The sequence below is a fragment of the Alligator sinensis genome, unplaced genomic scaffold (assembly GCF_000455745.1).
Source record: "Alligator sinensis unplaced genomic scaffold, ASM45574v1 scaffold1051_1, whole genome shotgun sequence".
Classification (NCBI taxonomy): Eukaryota; Metazoa; Chordata; order Crocodylia; family Alligatoridae; genus Alligator; species Alligator sinensis.
Window position 1 is genome coordinate 270,257 of NW_005842473.1, and position 18,484 is coordinate 288,740.

The following is an 18,484-nucleotide window of genomic DNA, read 5'->3' on the forward strand; positions in this document are numbered from 1 at the left end:
GAAGGTCTGTTTCTTACATAGTTCAAAAAACCCTGATAGAAAGCTCTAACTTCCATCCAGACTCCAGGATCCACTAGAGACCTGACAAAGAGGTTCCTAAATGAAGAAAACCACAGTCCAGGACTAGTTAGCAAGACACAGGAACTCTGACCAATCCTGAGTATTCCAAAGTAAAGCCTTTAAGCCATACCTCTGATTCAAACTCATGTCCCTAATCAACAACAGATTAAGTCTAAATAGTCCAAACTTGGAGGAAGTTCTGGTTTGGATATAGCTTTCAAATTCCCTGAATCCCAGAGATTCTGCCTGTTAGGGAGATGTGTAGTTTAGCTTAATACTCCAAACCTGGAGCCAGTCAGGGTCCTCATTTCAAATTTATCTCCATAGTCCAGGCTTAAATTATGGTGCTATTCTTCTTGCTAAAGATATGCTGCTAGGGAGCCATTCACATCTGAATGCTTAGATCTGAGAAACCCATTGCAACCAAATAATGGAAAGCCTCTGCAGCTAAATAGATGATCAAAGTATTTATGATGATAATTCAGTTTTTGCTCTCTGGGCCCATTGAAAGGATCCTTTTCACTCCCACCAGTCCCTTTGATTTAATTTAAAACATGTCCCTTTATTGTTCTTTTAAAACTTGGAGAGGGGGCATTTGTTTCTTTTAAATATTGCCCTCTACCCTAGGGCTAAGTACAGACAGTCAGAAAGCCTGAGGCTGAATTAATTCAGTCTTTTCAGGTTAGTTTAAGATGCACAGATTGAACAAAGAAACAACTGGATAGACATTCACTTCTGATTCTGGAAATGCAGCCACATACCGGCAGTGGCTCAGCTTAGAAGCCGGGGGGGGAGGGTGCTAGAGAATGGCTCTCTGGAACGTAGCCAGCATGGGCTGTGTGTTCACTTCATCTTCCTGTTGCCCCCGAGGTCTCTGGGATTTGCAGTCCAGAATCACAGCAGCAGGACTCTGCAGATTTTCTCATCACTTCATCTTTCTTCTTCCAGGTGCCTCTGGAATTTGAAGTCCACAGTCATAGCCAGCAGTAAATTTTTAGCAGGCCAGGGCAGGGCAGGGCAGGGCAGGGCAGCTCTGTACCCAGGGGAAGGGAAGTTTAATGCCTCCTCCCTGGCCCCAGACCCCAAACTTCAGCCAGGGTTTGCCTGGGGGGGAGAGCAATCCCTGCCTCTCCCTCCTCCCTCCCCCCAATACTTCTTTGCTGGAGCAGACAGCATAGCCAGGGCTGGATTAACCCTTTAGTGGGCCCTAGGCAAACAAACTTGTGGGCCCTCAATTGAAGATGAAATTTTATATTACTTTTTTCACTTAATAATTATAATATGTAAAATAAGCACAACTGGGTCCCTTCTTCACTTAGGACCCTAGGCATAAAACTAGTTTGCCTATGCCTTAATCCAGCCCTGTACACAGCCCAGTCCAGGGCTGGAAAGCATGCTGGAATATTCTGATTTAACTTGAACCAGGAAGGGGTCTGAACAGAAGTTTCATAAACTGGTTTGACCCAAATCAGTTTAGTCTGATACTACACTCAACCAGGTTTATCTTAAAACCAGTTTTAACCATTTTGAAACTGGTTTATGCGCACTAAACTTCTGTTCTGTTACAGGTTTAAACCAGTTTCTGATTACTTACACTGGTTTATGTCTAACTTCTGTCCCTAACCTTCATGAAATCAACACGCACATTTTATTTGACTTCTTTCTCTTGCTATGCAAGAGGGTATAAGATTTCAAGCAATCTTTACTAAAGGAAGCAGCTGCCCATTTTTTATTTATATATCTTTTCATTGACAGAAGATACCCAGGAAGGTACCTCTTGAAGTGGGCGGTGGAGTCACAGATATCAAAAACAAGGCTAGTGACGTACTCAAAGCAATGCTTAGACCCTCTGGAAACGTTAGCCAAATAATCTTCCCAGCAACCTCAGAGTTGGAAAAGTTGTCCCTTCTTTACAGAGAGAGAAACTTAATGTTCCTACTTAAGGGGAAGATTTTTGAGCATTCTTCACGAACCATTCCTTTTGGATGTTACAGTTCTTGAGGTAATTTCTCATTTCAGAAATGTATTGCACATTTCTAAGACTCTAGCCACTAGTAACCTGCTCAAGGACATAACATTCTGCATGAAATATGAGTAGATCTCTGAGACTCCTAGTCCCTAATCTCATGCTTAGATCACAAGAGCACACTGCTCTTCCAGAACTTGGGGTAGGGCAGTTTATTAGCAGGGCCAGCCCTATGTGCGCAGCAACCAAGACAACAAAAAGATTTGCTTCTTTCCCCCTCCCTATTGCCTTGCTCCCAAGATTTTAACAACCTTTTTTAGTATCTTTCGTTCCTCTTTAGAACAGTATCTGTTTTCACTCAGTTCTGTATGATGATATGGATTGTACTCCAGGGGTAGAAATTTCACATGTAGATTCCCTTTTTCATCCCAGAATAATTCCATCCAAACCTAGAGTTAACCACGTCACCTCTCAAATATCAGTTTCTCGTAGTGAATCTGCAGCTTCTTCCTATTTCCCTGTGTATTCTACTCCGCTGACTCTGGTGTTGTCAGGAAGTTTGATGATGAAGAGGATGTACACAGAAGAGAAACCTAAAAGATAGATCCTCACTCCACAGTTGAGAATCACTGCTATAGTCAGTTTCTGATGTCCCCATGATTTTTTTCTGCAAGATTGTCAAAAAATAAAACATAAAAGGGGAAAATAAACTGTGATTTTGAGTTTCTTTAGTCTACCACATGGCAAGTTAAAAAAGATAAAGAATAGGTAACATTTCTTATACTGTTTCTGATGACAGTTAAACCCCAGGGACCATCACCCATTGCAGATTTTTTTTCTGGGATGTTGCTAATCACAAATCTCACCCACCTGATGGGGGTGAGGTGGGGTGAATGAAAATTAAATAAATCTCTGGTTATTTCCAGCTGCAGAAAATGTATTTCTTCCATGACAAACACAACCCCAGCTACTGTAATGGCAGCATGGATTAGTGGAGCCCTTTTATTAAGAATGATGCCAAGTACTGACACAGCGCTAATATGCTGAGCCAGGTTCATTCATTGTGTTCCACTGGCCAAACCCAGACTGAAGGCTGTCTATGGTAGCAACTCAACCATAAATGGATAGAGCTGTGCTTCTTCCTACAACATGAGCAAGGACAGCTAGGGAGAGATGGGGCAAGGCTAGATTGACTGGGAGATGTATTGGTTTCAGAGGGTGCCTGTAGATGTTTAGGGGCTGCACTTAAACTCATGGCATTTTGCACAAGGGTTTAGTAGTTGATTTATCAAGGGTTAAATCTTAAAAGCACTCTGCAGCTGTGCACATGTGCTATGTCATGGCTGTAGAGGGCTTTCAGGGGCCCAATTGCATGAAAAATGGTTAGCACCTGTATATTTGCTCCTTGTAATGGGACACTCAAGGAATGCTGGGGCACTTGTACATGTGACACCATTAACATGTACACATGATGAAAATGTCACTTTGTGTGGCTTAATGGCATCACAGTGTACATGTGTAAGATATTTGGGGGGTTTAAAATGAGTTTGCATTGTTGCAAGCTAAGCTATATCCGGATGTATTTTAGTTTGCAGTGTTGCAAATTGCAACAATGCAGCTCTCAGCTTGCCCCCCAGCCACAGGAGAGGCGGGCAGGCTCCACAGAAAAAAGGGATTAGGCCCCTGGCTGCTTCTACCTTCAGCAGGTGCCTGCTGAAGGCAGAAACAGTGAGGGGCCTGATTCTTTTTTTGTTTTGTTTTGGTGGAGCCTGCACACCTCTGCCATGGCTGAGGGATGAGCTGCCAGTGGACTGAGCAGCCCCTGAGCTGCAGAAGGCCCTGGTCCTTCCCTCCATAGCAGGGGCAGCCCCCAGGGCCACACGGGCAGGCTGCTAATGGGCCGCGTGCTGCCTCAGCTCAGGGTCAGGAAAGAGTTGGTTCAGGCCAGGTGCTGCCTCCAAGGTGGGGCAGCACCTGGGCCATTAGAAGTCTGCCTGGGTGGCCCCAGGGGGTGCCGCCGCTGTGGAGGAAGGATTGGGGCCCCGCACAGCTCAGGGTCTGATCAGCCTGCTGGCAGCTCACTGCCTGGCTGCAGAAGTGGCAGGCAGTCTCCATCAAAAGAAAGGATCGGGTCTCTCACCAATTCGGCCTTCAGCAGTGCCTGCTAAAGGTATAAGTGGCTAGGGGCCCAATCCTTTTTTTTTCTTTTTTTTTGGCAGAGCCTGTCTGGAGCCAGGGGGCAAGCTACCCCCTGACTGAGTGGCCCCTGAGCAGTGGGGGACCCTGGTTATTCCATCCGCACCAAAGACGCCCCCTGGGGCTGCCTGGGTGGGTTGCTAGTGGGCTTGGTGCTTCCCCAGCTCAAAGGCAGCATCAAGCTCAATCCAACTGTTCCCTGAGCCCACCCGTTGGAAGACCGCTGGGTGCTGCTCCCCGTGTGGGCTCAGGAAACAGTTGGATTGGGCTGGGTACTACCTCTGAGTTGGGGCAGCACCCAGCCTGCTGACAACCTACTCGGGTGGCCCCAGGAGGCACTACCACCACAGAGGGAAGGACCAGGGCTCCCCACAGCTCAGGGGCTGCTCAGCCCACCAGCAGCTTACCCCCTGAATCAGGCAGGCTCTGGCTCCAAAAAAAAATGTTTTTAAGTATTGGCTCCTCACCATAATGTGACGGAAAAATTGAAACAGTGGATTTCAATTAAAAACCCACCATTTCAATTTGAGGGGCATAGAATTAAACTTTGGGGTTTAAACCCCTGTCATGTGTATAAGTGCACTCCATGGCAGCACTGACCATTGTCCTCTGAGGATAAATCTGCAGTGCAGAGGTCCCCTTGGGTACAGAGGTGACCTGGACAAGAAGCAAGTACCAGTGGGATGGGAACCTATGGCTCTCCAGTAGGCCAAAAAACTGATTACCGTCCCTGTTTTCCCAGTGAGAGGCACTGCACATCTGAGTTTCACCAACTGAATGTCACTATTTTGCAAAAGCATTTTCAGGACCTTACTGGATGCCAGATATCCAGACGCACTAATGCAAAATGCATTAGCCCAAGCAGCAGGAGCTCCAGGGCTGCTGGCGCCATTAAGTTCCACTCATTTCATCTTTATTATAAATACAGTATTGTAGTCTCATTCTTTTCTCCCATCCTCTCTTCACAAAAGCATCACAAGGCTCAAGTCGATCGGTCTCTTTGACTTCATACAGTTGTTAAACCACAGGCAGTAAATACCTCTTTCAGTTGTTTAAGGCCAACATATTTATTTCAGTAGAAAACTGAATGAAATCTGAAAGGACTGAAGAATCGCCCCTCCCCCCAAAAAATACTTTCAGCTACACTTTTCTATCTATGGACTGAATGCAAAAGACACTTCTTTAAAGCTGCCATGTGAAAATTAGTGTATCGTCAAGCTGGCTCCTGCCCCAATTGTATTTCTCATGCTCCCAAACCTATTTGGGGTAAAAGACTCCAATAATGATCTTACCAATAATAAACAGCCTGTTTGCTAAAAGTTCCCTTTCTCCTGATGTATCCCCACCACACCACAAGCTTTAACTGATATGCAAGGTATTCAGAACATCACTTCTCCCAACACTGACATGCAGCCACCTCTGAGATGAAACAGAGCAGCTGTATAAATAGCACACAGCTCTACACTTTATGCAGTGATCACTACAAAGGGATTTAGGAAAGCTAAATATTACTAGGGAAGCTGGAATTCTGCCAGGCCACCATGGTTAACACTCTTGCTTTTGTGGGAAAAAATCCCTGGAGAGCTTTAAATAGTCATAGGGTTCAGGGAAATTATGTTGCATCTCAATCAAAATGTATAAAAATGTTTCTTCTGACTCACGTAAATGGGATTGCCTCCTCCTGAGCAGATTATAGAAAACAAATCTTAATAATCAGCACGAATTACTGCTGCAAGTACAGTTATTATGTAGAGGGCCCAATTCAGCCCAAATGTTACCGGGCTAGGCACTAAGAACCCCTTTGTGTGGAAGAAGCCCTGGCACACTAGAAGGAATTCATCTTGGGGAAGGACACGGGTTTTGATATCCCAGAAAACTCTTGGGAAACCCATCCGTGGAGATGGATGAGGAGAATCACTGTCTCAGTATATCACTGGGGAGCCAGCTCCTACCAATACAACCCACTGCTTGTTCTGTGGGGTTTACTGGATGAGAGACTATATCTGCCTTATGCTGCTCCACCTCACAACCACAGGGCATGGGGCCCTGCCCTCCACATACACCAGCAGTTCCCAAACTCTGCCAGGTTGCATACCACCAATTCAAAATGATATCATCTTCATTATCCCCAGCACTTAAGATGGGGTGTGAGGGTGTGTGCATATATGTGTGGGTGGGTGGGTGGGTGGGTGTATGGTATGCCATGTGAGGGGCTTGTGAGGGGGTGTGGTTGTGTGTGTGGAGGACCATAGAGTATGTTAGGGGGGTTGTGTATACGTGGGGGCCTGTGGGGACCCCCCACACTCCCTTCATGGTGCAGCAGCAGACAGGGGTGCTCAGAGCACTGGTGGGGCACAGCTCCAGGCAGACCTGCACATCGCGGTGACAGGTGTATCCTCCTCCGGACAGTCTGTATTACTGGTGCTCCCCGCACTCATCGGGCATGAGAGGTAAGTCCCATGTGCTGGAGCCAGCTGCCTTCCCTGCCCCGCAAGGGAAGGCGCCTGGGGCTTCCCTCCTGCACCACACAGCCCCAGTGGGGAAGGCAGCGGACTCCAGCATGCAGGGCTTCCCTCCTGTGCCCAGTGAGTGTGAGAGCTGCCCGTGCGCAGACAGCCCAGCAGAGGCTGCGCCCCTCACTGCAATGTGCAGCACTGGCCGGAGCTGCACTACGCCAGGTGCCTGCACCGGGCATGAGTACCCTGAGTGCCCCTGCCTGCTGCTGCCACCGCCTGCCATGGCTGCATGCCATGGGGGGAGTGGGAGTGTCCCCACCCTTCCTCACACTCACATGCTGCCCAGCTGAGCTCCATGCTGCTGCCATCCCCCGGAGCATGGGCTCCGCACTGCTGCCAGCCCCATGCTCTGTGCTCCTGCTCAGCTGCAGCCCTGTCCCCAGCAGGAGACCAGGAAAGCCAAGCAGGTCCCTGGGGACTGCAGCAGCAGCCCCGCCTGGAAGCTGTGTGCTGGTGGGACCAGGCCCACAGGGGCAGGAGCAGAGTCAATAAGGTATGTTTGGGGTGTATGTACACATGGGCACCTCGCTCTCACCCTTGTGGGCGGGGCATGTGTACCACTGGTGGTATGCATACTACAGATTGGGAACTGCTGATATACACCATACACATAGGCAAATCTATCCTGCAAAGATTGAGTGACATACCAAGACTTCTCAGGGGAGCCACTGGATCTGCTTGTGCCAACAGTCCTGATGATCCCAATTGAACTTCTTGCATAAGTAGTTGTCCTTACCTCTTTTTCCAGTGCTCTTCACCCACAACTCTCACAATACCCAAGTTAATAAAGAAGGCTTGGGCAGGGAGCAGAGCAGTGCCTAGCTTCCAGGCTCATGCTCAGCCCATTATTTGCCGCTGCCTGTAAACCCTGGCATGCATTTCCAAACCACTCTAGGAACAGACTTTATATTTCTCTTGCGGGTGTCGCTAAGCTCTGTCTATATCAGTTACATCATTGTTTCCATAGAAATTAATGTGCTCCTGGGGTAAAATTGTCTACCTTTTTTGACCTTCAGAGCAGGCTGTGAGGCACATCTTTTTACAAGGGCTAGTAGAAAAATCAATGTTGTTAAGGGTGATTTAAAGGGAAAGCAAGAATTTGGTTTGTTTTTGTGTTTCCTGATAATTGAGTATTATTGAGTAGCTTTCCTGTTTTGATATATGGATTCCTTGGATTTTTTAATACAGTGTGTAAACAGTGGCTTCTTGCTATTTTATAAATCTATGTAAAATCAGGTTTTTCCATTTTAATATAGCCATCCTCTGCGGTACTGTGACTCTTCCATCTCCTTTAATACAATGATTCATCCCTGATGTAACTCCCCAGACTTTGGCTGTGCTGCACTAAGGATGAATAAGTAAGTAAACGACACAAAGAAATGAAGGATGGAGGGAGGAAGAGTGGAAGCTTCTGCCAGCTAATTTGATCTGGGGGCTCAGGTGAGCAGGAAATGGCTGCTCTGTACTTCTCAGCTTTAGGTGCAGTGCTGTTTTTTCACTTTGAATTCAGCAGCTGAACGCCCAGGGGTTTTAGGGAGAACAGGGAAAACAGCAATTGGTTCAACTAGTCTGCTCCACTCTATGAATCATCTACTATCTCTTCCCCTGCTTTTGCACCATGCCCCAGTGATTGCCCCAGAAGCACTGTATGTGCTCTCTCCAGGCCCATCATGTTCTACTTTTTGCCTTCAACAACTCTTTCTGGCAACTTATCTTAGACAGTATGTTAAAAATTCTAGCCCTAAAGGCAACAAACACATGGAATCAGTTGCCCAAGAAGGCCGTTGGTTTCTCTCAGCAAAGGCACTTAGCAAGAGTTAGTGTTCAGCTCACTGTGTCCCTGGCTGTTTCATCTGAGACAAGGCTGATAAGGGGATTTCCTTTGAAGGGGAAAAACATAAACTATATTTATATGCAGATAATTTCCTATTTGTTGTATTTAGCTTAACAGATTCAGTTTCTGGCCTCTCTCACGTACTGTCTTTGACCATATGAAACATATTCACAGTTGTCTGGATGCAAGATTATTTGCCAGAAGCTGGGGAGGTGCCATAGAAATTTTGGCTTCGGAGGGCAAGGGGGGCAGGGTTTCTGATTCCTCCCTCTCATATTCTGCTGCTAGATATCAAAGGTTTTTGGGAGGAAATGGGTGGGGAAAGAGGAGAGGTGGTATTTAACCTTTGCCGCAATTCTTTTTTCACAGGTATTTCTATTGTTGTCCACTACCATAGTACCTTGGAATACTATTTATAACTTTGATCAAGACAAAAAGAATTGTCTTGTATATGTATATAAACACATGCATGTAATGAATAGATATATAGAAAAAGAGAGTGTTAATAGCCTGTAGGCCACCCTCACCACATTGATTTTATAGGGTGCCTACAAGTACATCAGTTAAAAAAGCAGTAAAGGACATTGAGCTACACATGTAGAAAAGGCTAGGACTAGAGATGCAGCCTGTAAAACCCTCTGTATGCAACTAGGCCCAAAGTTGGGGAATGTAAGTGCATCCACCTGATCTCGTATAGGCGCTCTCTAGCAACCTTAGAGTGCACACCCGGTTCCGGCCACGGGGTGTGCCCCCGGGACCTCTGCATTGGGTTGCGTTCACCCCTGAGGGAGGCCCCGACACTCGCCTGCCACAACTTGATCATCTTTTCTTCAGTGGTGGGGTTTCCCCCTTCCAGATTCTCGCAGACCAGGTGCTGCCCTTTGCCGGTGTACTTGGGGCTCCACCTCCCCTACACCCCTGCCATACGCCAGCCCTCAGGACCACCAGATGATGGGTCACCAGCCTGTCCCTTAGATGGTCTCGTCCACTGTCTTCTTTCCTTGCCCGTCCTTCGCTGACCTTCTTAGCCCAGGTGACTGCAGGACGTGGGACCGTCCTTTTCTTTGCATCTGCTTGCCCTCCAAGGCACTGTGGTCTGCTGCACTGCCTCAGTTCCCCATCTTGACCCGTGGTCACTTGGAGGGGTTCATTCCCTGGTCAGGGCTCTGTGTGCCCTCCAAAAATACAATACAAAAAAAGAGAAGAAAAGAATAAATGGGGTATGGACCTCAGCCCACCCCACTCATAGATCCAGCATCTGTGGTTCTTGAGATCCCTTGATGCTGTCCTCCTTGGCCTGGCTGCCCTGCTGAGCTGGATGGGTAATTCTTTTAATGGAGTTGAGACCCCGCCTGCAGGTCCCTGTCTGGCCCCCTGCACAGCTGCCAACACTGCTGAGGTGCAGCCTGGGGGGCAGCTTCACACCCTGTCTCCTGCGTTGCTGTTTCCACTCCCATTTCCCCACCGCCGGCTTTTAAATCAGGCGGGTGGTGGTTTTTGCTGACATCACCTGCCAGCACTGTTCCCAGCTGGCAATAAAAGCGGCTGATGAACCATGCCAGCAGCCCTTCTCGGTGTGGCTCTGCCTCTCCTGTGAATGGTAAGTGTGCCCTCTTTTCAGGGCTTTTAATTTCTTTCTTCGGGCAGGTCAGCCCTACCTCGGGTCCCACCGCAGGAGGCTGCTCCAGTGCCTCTGCTTGTATCCCCCTGGGACAGTAAGATAAAGTATGCAGGGTCTGCAAGGGAAAGTAGAGGTAGCATTAGTGAGTGTAAGAAACTAGTCCCCAGGAAGAATTTTCCCCATTCCTCTTGCATCATTTCACAAACTGACTTAATATAGCTGGGTTCCTATATTGTGTCTTCTTCTGAAGGTCCAGACATAGTCCACAGACCAGCCAAAGTAGGAGAAAGATAGGCATTTCCTGTATTTCAGCTCTTGTGGAATTGTGTAGAAAAAATAATCAGATACAATCTCCTTCATGCTATCCAGGGGATTAACCCTTGCAATTCACACATTAAGTTATGGCTTGACTAAACCTCCTGATGTTTCCACCACTGCCCCACTGCACTTCAGATTTAAAAGGGATTCAGCAGTATAGCCCAGACAACCAGATATGAATGTCTAACACTTTGCCACATATGCCATTGCCACATTTGAATGAAAGCAGCTCTATCAGCTCTAAATATACTCACCCAGAACTGAGCCTTTTCTATTTTTGTCTGGGCCTAAACGGTCAGCGTTGCCCTTCCTGAAGATCACTGCCTCCAGTCCCTGGATCTTTCTCCATTTCCATCTTTCATGTATCTTACTCTTCTGGATGATGACTCCTGTAGGAAGACCCATGCCATTTAGTGTGAGTATAGACATATTAGCCCCATAGCCTCAACTGAGGTAATTACTCTCAGTTCTATTTTGCTCCTCCTCTTCCAGATGGATTTTACATGCTTTTTCATTCTTCTTATTCATTGTCTGTTCTATTTATTGAGATGGTAAACACTTCTGTGTAGGATCTATTTCTTAATATGTGCTTGTACAATGTCTACTATGATTGACCGCTAAACTTGACTGTGTCTCCAGTAACTACCACAACACCAGGAAGCAAACAGGCAACAATACCAAAAGCCTGCTTTTCAATAGCATAAAAATATTTTTTTTTCACAAATAGCATTTCTCCTGCTAGCAGTAGCTGCATCCTGAAAGTGGATGAGCTTCTAACTGTGAATTGTCTTGGAATCCCTCCCTTTGGTCATTTTCAGTATTTATTTTAATTTTGTACAGAACTTGGGGCTCAATCCTACACCAGGGAGGTTCATAGGCACTTTGCTTGGGGGTCCTTGAGAGCCAGATTGCGCTGTTGAGGTCTAGAGGTTAGAGCACTTATTTAAAAAATGCATGACCATTAACTTAATATCTTCAATCAAATACAGCTACATAAATTACTCACATTAATGACTTTTTATGTAATTGACACATTATTACAGTTCTGTCTCAGTCTCCTCATTTTGGATGACCACCAGCCTGTTATATTGGGTTCTACCTTTGATCTCACACGGTTCCAAGCTAGTTGGTCTAAACAGCATCCAGACATTTTCTCTAGTTCTGGACTGTTCTGTATGCTATAGTGTGCTTTTCTGGCACCCTTCCTTTAGCTGAGGGACCCCACCGTCCAACTGTCCTGGTCCCTGAGAGCAGAGTTGAACTCCCAGTGGTTTACCCACAACTGTCTCTAGAGCTTCCTGCTCTTGGGAATTCTGGTTTACTGCCTACCTCTTCAGGGCCCATGTAATAAATTAAAGCAGGGAGTACCCACACGGTTGGTAAAGAAATTCTCAAGCACACTTATGCACACCCAGACAAACACAATTTCTCTTTAGAAGTTGCAAGAGACACAGATCTTGGGAAAAACAATAAACACCTGAGCACAGTTCCCTCCAACAGAGTCCTCACTATTCCTCTGAGGCCTTTGAGATCTGTTAGGTGTCCTTCAGAGAGGCACCAGGTCCTTGTGTCTTGCTGCTACCCACTTCCCAGTGCTCTACTTCTACATTAGCTGTTATTGCACAGAGGACATGTCTACAGGTGCATTAATGCACCTTTTCTAATGCACATTAAATTTAGTATCTCCAGCATGAGATATTAAATTAATCTGCATATGCACACTTTTTTAGTGACACTTCATGAGAGTAGACTATTTTACTGTGCATTAGCGTAATGTCACATTTTTATGTGATGCTTTAATGCACAGTAAAATAGCCTACTGTGCATTAAAGTACATGTGTAGACACACCCAGGAAAGAGATCTAGATGTCATTGTGGACAGTTCAGTAAAAATATCAGCTCAGTGCTCAGCAGGCATCAAAAGCAAATAAAATGTTAGGGATTATTAAGAAGGGAATAAATCCATGGTGTGTCTACCCAGTTCCGGTCCTCATACCTGAAAAATGATACAGAAGAACTAGAGAAGGTCCAGACAAAGGCAACAAGGAAGATTAGTTATATTGGGGGGCTTCCTTATGATGAGAGACTAAAGAGGTTATGCCTATTCAGTTTTAAAAAGAGATATTTGAGGGGGGATATGATAAGGGTTTACAAAATACTAAGTGGTGAAGAGAAAGTAAATAGGGATTTATCATTTACTATCTGTCACAACGTAAGAACTATGGATCACAAAATGAAACCAACAAAAGGAAGTTCTTTTTTCACACCACGTGTAATGAAAGCATGCAACTCACTGCCACCAGATGCTGTGGGTGCAGACAGGTTAGCCAGATTCAAAAAGGGATTGGACAAATTCTTGGAAGAAAGGTGCATCAGTAGCTACTGAGCATGGGAGTTAGGGGTATAGCATTTGAATCAAAACTTCTTAGACTTTAAATGCTGGAGGCTTGAAGTGACAGCGGAACAGTGGGGTGAAAAAACCCTGGTCACTCTCCCTTTCAGCATCCACTCCCTGCTGCTGTGTGACAGAGGACCCTGGGCAAGATGGACCTATGATCTGACATGGTAAATGGCAGTTCTTAAATTCTAATAACAATTGGCCCCTCTTTTCAAGGAGATTGATCCATCGCCAAGCACGATACATCTTTGTGCTTCTCAGTTTGGGGAGTTTCTGTTCTCCCTGCCCTTCCCTGGTATTGCTGGCAGAAGGCCAAAGGTCAGTGATTCAGGCTGTCATTCCCTAGGTGGGGCTTTCAGTTGCTGGTGGCCTTTAGTGAACCTGTCACAGATTTACATAAATGATCTGTTATCTGCAATAAAATGGGAGTTTTAATCTGCACTGAAGTTATAGTTGGAAATAGCCTTCATAAAATCAAACAGAAGTCATAAATATACATAGGCAGTTCCCCTAAGTTATCTGGTACACACATTATTACTATGTGTGTTGCCTTCTAGCATCAAAAGCTGAGAGCAAGTATAGATATAGTAAAGTCATAATAAAAAAATGCAGTTACCATATGGCATGTTTCTAGTCTTGCATGTCTCTAGCTCTCTGAGGGATGAATACATTTACCATGCAATATCTAGATTTATTTAAAGAGTTTCAGAAAACTTTTCTGCTGAAGCTGATTCATTTGATTTCTAACTGAATGAATTAATTTGCTGCATTAACAATAAATGTCCTTCTTTTAAGTAAATTATCATTATTCTAAAAAAAAAAGTAATAAAAAACCACCTAAAACCCTTAAAATTCCTTTCCGTCAGTCAATCAGACCTCGTGTATCAAAAATGCTGTGTTCTGCTCTACATCTAGAACCCACAGTATTAGAGAACGTGCTAAATCAGGCATGGCAGGATCACTTCCACACCAACCATGCAGAGGACAGTATTCTTTTTCTCATCCCAGTGGCCTCCTTTTTCACACCTGTTAGCATCTGGTTCCTAATGCAAGGCATTGTGAAACTCAGAAAGAATTAAAAATATAATATTTGCTGTACTTCCATTGAGAGGAATTGATTTCTGAAGATACCACAGCTCCCAGAAGCCTTTAAAAACAAATTATTTTCTGAGTTACACCTTCATTTTGCTGATTTTGTGCAAGCTTAGGAAAACCCTGGATGTAAACATATCTCAGCTTTGTAGAAAACTCTGGGTCTGAGTTGTTATGCAATGTGTTACAAACACAGAAAATATAGCCTCTCATGGGCATGCACATATCACAGGCGAAGCAATTTTCAAAGGCTGGAAGACCAAATGCTTCAGATCTATTCCCAACAATAGGTTCCCAAGCATTCCTCAAGGTTCAAATTATGTATGCTCTTGGCCAGTATTTCTCAGAAACTCCACTCACCTGCATTTTTCATCAACCTGTTGATAGAAATGGAAGTTTCTCAGAGATGAGAAAGTAGCGTTCTGGGGGAGGAGGGTGGCCAGAAAGAGACTGTATTTTATTCTCACACTTTTTCCTTCATAATCAAGGTGAAAGATGAGCTCATAGAAATGATTATCTAAATTTTACATGAACAGGAAAGGAGCTTTTATCCATAAGCTGTCACAACTCTGTTCCAGTCTGGGTAATAAAAAAAAAGACACTTCCCAAGAGACACTTGGTCTGCCACAATTAAAGCAGTTAAATATTTGTTAATCAATTCTTATTTTAAAAAGGCAGTGACATGCATTTGGCAATATCTTGAACAGCTTTATTTTCATCTCTGAAGAAAGAAATGACCTGGTTTAACCACTTATATGGCCGAAATGAGCCACCTCTACAAAGAGATCATGCCTTCAGGTCAGGGGTTCCTTTTGCCAGAAATTGTAGATGTTATGTGTCGTGTACACTTTGGGTCTCAGTTTCTTGTTACATTTTCTTTTAATTTGAGGATAATCTGAGATGTATGCTACTTGCCACTTAAAACCAAGGAAAAAACTGCAACTGTATTTTCCATGTATGCAGAAATCTTTCACATGTGCCAAGTGTCAGGGTAGACAAAAGAGCTTTGATCATATGCAGACACCATAACTAGCTACTTGTTTCAATTACAGAACATTTTAGCTATTATTACATGACAGGCTGGCACACTCAGTGCATGACGTAATTTTATGAAAGCTTTTCATTTCTTTCAGCGCAGTTCCCACCCCAGGCTACTCCACTTATAGCGGAGTAGTATCATTTTGAACCAACCCAAGAAGATATCTTAAACTGAGACCTGCAACAAATCTATGACATGCCCAATGCATCTGCCATTAAGAATTCAGACCATCATCCTCATCACCAGATTTGTGAATTTTCCATAGACTTTGGTTGTTATTCTTTTTTCTTTCTCCATTTATTTCAGGCCAAATTAATGCATATTCCTATGCAGTAATATATTTTCACATGTATTTGCAGTGCTCTCCTGGTCAGCAAACTTTGTAATGAATAAAATCACAAAAGTACTGACAAAAAAGTAATAAAAATAATTGATTGCTATTAAAGTGGGTGTGTGGTTTCTATTTGAACATATACCTATGAATATTTATTTGCAATATCTGTGGAGTTCTAATCTTCATCTATTGAATGTATTAAACTTATATTTCAATCAGTACATCTAATTTCAAATCGAATAATTAAGTGTATTTATAATAAACATATGTAATTCCTCACATATGAAACTGCCATTTTGACATTGCTAACAAAGTATGACTGAAAGTCTCTGTTTCATTTGAAAGCCCTGTATGCAGTGTCAGAGCTACTGAAGAGTTGTTTGATTAATTTAACAGTAGTTAAACCAGCTTTTTAACTCAAGTGCTAATTGAGCGTTAGGCAGGAATAACAGCTGAGTGCCAACTTTACACTCTGAAAAAACGCTAAACTTTGGAAATCCTACAGCCTGAAATTTAATTATTTCTCTCACTTCCTTTGCTTTTCCAAGGAAAGTATTTTATTTTGACTCGTGTTTAAACAGAATGTATTGTTAATTAAAGTTCACAGATAACACACAGGGAACCTTACTAGGGTAACAAGTAAGTGACACTTCATCAGTTTAACTAAAGATGCGATGTGATTACACTGATGCAATTACTGATTTAAATAGATAAGATTTCTATATGGGAATACGTTAGCAACCTGGTTTACTAAAAAACAACTGCTCATGCTAAATCCTGCTAATCTACCTAAATCAGTAAATCACTATGGGCAATGGGGGAGGAGGGAGGCATTTTAATTACAGCAGCTCTTAAGAGCCACTCTAAGTAAAGGACCCATAATGTCTCGTGTATTCAGTGCCCTGTGCTTCAAAATGTCAGCGAGCTTTAGTTAAAACACCCCTGCCACCGTTTTCAAGCACAGGGACACTGAACACACTTGACGTGGATGCTGCTGGAGCATGCTAATTAGCACCCTCCAGCAACTTGATTAATTGAGTCTGCTCTGACACGTGCTAATTAGCGCATGTCAGACCAGGTGTCAGGCATCTGTATAGGTGCCCTATGATATCACATTGTGGAACTGTAGACCAGCCTAAAGGTGTGTTTTTCAATAGATTTCATTAACTGGTACAAAATTCAGTATAGTCACCCATATTTTGTTTATATGAGTTTAGCTCCACTACTTAAGACTTAAATAGTATCCAACCAAAAGCAGCTTGCACAATGAAGTCTGCAGACAGTCTCAAACAACAGGTCTGAGAGACGTAAATGGATTTAATCATCTGAACAGAGCATTACTCCAAGACTCAGTGCTCTGCAGAGTCCTGCCAGCACCAATCCAGTAGAGAGCCCTCTGCATGACAAGGAAAAATCACGCATTAGGCCTAGCTTATGGATCCAACCAAATTCATTCTGGCTGCCCTAACAAGTATAGGACGTAGGGTCCAGATTGAGCTAATACTCCACCCCACTCCTTTCCTATTCCCCGGAATGTCGGCTTTTTAAAAAGCTATTAGCTGTTCATAAAGAAAATGTCAGGAATGTGAGCAGAGTGGAAGAGGGATGTCTTCATGTCTGCAGAACCCCAAAACAACTTTTTGAGAGCAGTGAACTACCTTATTTATTTCATTGGGAGATTTGCTTAGCTGCCAAGAGATAGTTTGATGACATCTTTTATTGGCGCAACTATACAGCTGGGATAGGTGTTAGACAAGCTTTCAGATAGATGTTAAACATGGCTACAACAGCACTCCAGCCCTACTACAAAGATCATTTCAATCTTGTCATTGCTAGTTAAGAAAGGTGAGAAAGATGGGAGGGCAGTTACAGATCTGCACAGGTTACTGAGAGTCTCCTTTTGGTGCAGCAAGCAAGTGACACACGGGAGGCATCGCCACTTTTGTCCCTTCAGCCAAGAGGGACCCAGGCCCATGGAGCCAAATAGAGCCCATGGGCATGTTCCTGCCCCAGGGAAGGGAGGCATGCTTAAAGGCTCCAGTGGAGGTTAGAGAGCTGAACTACCATATTTTGAACCGCTGTGTTATCTACTTGGAGCTATGTCTTATTTTAGTGATTCATATGGATGGACCTTATTTTGTGGTCAGTGCTTGGAAGAACATACTACATTCCCTCTAATTTGAGCTGTAAGTGTGACAGCCTCCTCTTGCAACTACTTGCCTGCCCTCAGAGGAGAAGGGATCCTACAGTGGCTCCTATGTGGGGAGAGGAGGCATCCATATGGCCAGCCATATAGCTGTTATGGCTATTATTAGCTGTCAGCTATTATGGCCAGTGTCATAGCTGAGCCGCTGGCACAGCTGTTCGAGCTTTCATGGTGCTCCGGCCAGGTCCCTGAGGACTGGAGAAGGGCCAATGTGGTGCCCATTTTCAAGAAAGGGAGAAGGGATGAGCCGGGTAACTTTAGACCAGTCAGTCTTACCTCTATTCCTGGGAAAATGCTAGAGAAAATAATCAAAGAACACATTTGTGCAGGCCCAGCAGGGAAAATGATGCTGAGGGGAAACCAGCACGGGTTTGTCACAGATAGATCCTGCCTGACAAACCTTGTAGCCTTCTATGACCAGGTCACACACTGCCTGGACGCAGGAGCTGAGGCTGATGTCATCTTTCTGGACTTTAGGAAGGCCTTCAACACAGTTTTGCACCCTATCCTCATTGGGAAGCTAGCAGACTGTGGAGTGGATGCCTACACAGTCAGGTGGGTGGTCAACTGGCTTAGGGACCGCACCCAGAGAGTGGTGGTGGATGGTTCCTTCTCGGCCTGGAGGGAGGTGGGCAGTGGGGTCCTGCAGGGTTCAGTCCTCGGACCGGTATTATTTAATATCTTCATCAGCAATTTGGACGAGGGCGTGGAGAGCAAACTCTCCAAGTTCGCTGATGATACCAAGTTATGGGGCAAAGTTAGTACACCGGAGGGGCAGGGAGCAGATTCCGGCTGACCTGGACAGGTTGGATCAATGGGCAGAGAGAAATAGGATGCAATTTAATAAAGATAAATGTAAGGTACTCCACCTGGGAAGGAGGAACCCCCAGCACACCTATAGGTT

At 44.7% G+C, this 18,484-nt stretch overlaps 1 long non-coding RNA gene across 1 annotated transcript in view; it reads right to left on the minus strand.

The window, feature by feature from the left end:
* Positions 1-10,000: 10,000 nt before the first annotated feature.
* The window catches only part of LOC102386359, a 12,450-nt gene continuing 3,966 nt past the window's right edge, over positions 10,001-18,484 (minus strand). The window contains exons 2-3 of the long non-coding RNA XR_324677.1: positions 10,766-10,900; positions 10,001-10,308 (exon numbers count right to left, since the gene is read on the minus strand). This is a non-coding gene — a long non-coding RNA (uncharacterized LOC102386359). The remainder of the gene's footprint in view (positions 10,309-10,765; positions 10,901-18,484) is intronic.